This window comes from Chrysochloris asiatica, unplaced genomic scaffold, assembly GCF_000296735.1.
Source record: "Chrysochloris asiatica unplaced genomic scaffold, ChrAsi1.0 scaffold00099, whole genome shotgun sequence".
NCBI classification, from domain to species: Eukaryota; Metazoa; Chordata; class Mammalia; order Afrosoricida; family Chrysochloridae; genus Chrysochloris; species Chrysochloris asiatica.
Window position 1 is genome coordinate 11223466 of NW_006408617.1, and position 2076 is coordinate 11225541.

A 2076-nucleotide genomic window follows, 5' to 3' on the forward strand; every position below is an offset into this window, starting at 1 on the left:
TAAAACCACCAAACTTACATATAAATGCCAAAGATTATTTTATTTCCTTACAGAAATTTTAATTTGGATTTCAGTCCTTGCTTATGTTTTGGGAGATTAAGCTATCTACCACAGTCTGGATACACAGAATGCTTATCCTATCAGTGTCCCTTCTATGTCAGCAGTCCGAGCTTTTGGCTCCCATTTTCCATGGTGATGATCTTATTTGTGGTTTTAATAACATTTTGGTCAGAAGTTGTTACACTGGTACAGGCCACTGGGATAACTTCCTATATGAATGAGGCCATCCCTTTTCATCCCACTCTGTACCATGAACTCTAAAAGAACACTCTTGCCCAAGATTAACTGTTTTCTCGGTACCTATTTGCCATTAGCACTACATCAAACAATCATCCTTTAAAGTACATTCCCTGGTTGTACTTTGTCAATAGCTTTATCACTACTACATTTTGCTGGTAATTGTCACAAGCTTAATTTAAGAGATTTCTCACAACCTGTGGATCCATTTGTGAGCTGGAAATGCTACTTCATTCCACTTACAATTAATTATCTTGAGAAGATGGAAAAACCTGTATCTAAAGTTATTTAATGTGTTGCCATGTTAAAACTAATCAAAACCTAAAACTACAATAAGAATCATAATTTTACAAGCAGGAGAGAATGAGGACTTCAGATGCATAAAATGCTTATTTACATCATGGTATGATAGTGACTAAGGGGTCCTGGTAATATAGTGGGCTAGGAATTGGAGTGCTATCCACAAAATCAGCACTTTGAATCTACCAGTCACTCTGTGTGGAAAACATGAGGCTTTCTGCTCCCATAAAGATTTACAGCCTCAGAAACCCTCTATAGGGTCGCTATGAGTCAGAACTGATTACATAGCACACAACCATGTCTACCACAGTAGTGACTAAGGGATAGATCTTGAACAATTTGAAGAATATGAACTGAACTGAAGCTCCCTTGACATTCCAACTTTCATACCATTTTGGTATATGTCTTTTGAGGCTATGATATCGTTTGCTGAACAGTATTTTCTTTTAGAAACAAAAGAACTTCATAACAACAACCAGGAGTGTTTATTACAACTATTAATTTTTATTAATATAAGTGAAGAATGAGTTGGTCATACTGATGTTTGTGTTGCTCAAAAAGTGTTGGGTACAAAATATTATGTAAATCTGAAAATCACTGTCAACTTTAACATATGAACTTAAATAAACATTCCTATTAAAACACACACACACACACACACACACACTGAGATACCATATCATTCCCACTAGGATAGCTAGACGTTCTGGTGGAATAGTGAGTTAAGTGTTGGGTTGCTAACCACAAGGTCAGTAGAATAAACCCACCTCAGTAAAAATCTCCTATTAAGACTTTTTTGGTGGGTTTTCTTTGTAGGAAAAAGTAGGAGTAAGGAATTAAGATTAGGACTATGGCTAGGAATAGGCTAGGCCTAGAACTTTGTTTAGTGTTAGGGTTACAGTTAAGACTAGGATTAGTATAGAGACCTGCTGTAGTGTTTTAGGATAAGCACTAGACTGCTACCTGAAAGGCAAGGTCACTCTGAGTCAGAACTGACTCCAAAGAACTTGAAAACAACAACAGGCTTAATATTAGGCTGGCCTAGGACTTAAAGTAAGGCATGGTCTATTTGTAAAGACTGTTATTGTAAAGTGTCATCTAGTCAGTTCCAACCCATAGCAACCCAACCCTGTACAGGGTTTCCGAGGAGCAGCTGGTGAGCTTGAACCACCAACCTTATAATTCAAATGGCTTTGCAATCTGGTGCACTACCCCACAGCACCACAGTAGGACTCCATTTGTAAGGGTACAGTTATTTTATTTTATTTCTTTTCTTCACATTTACTTAATTTCCTTTTAACGTGAAGGTTCTGTAACTACATTATTCTCTTTTTGACTTTATTTATTTTAGTGTTGTTGTTGTTGCAAACAACTGGTTCCCTATTTTCACTTTTGTGCACTTGTTTTACTTTGAATACTTCTATACCTGGGCTGAGTTCTATATGATATTGTCATGTGTGTTAATCTCTTGATGTCTGC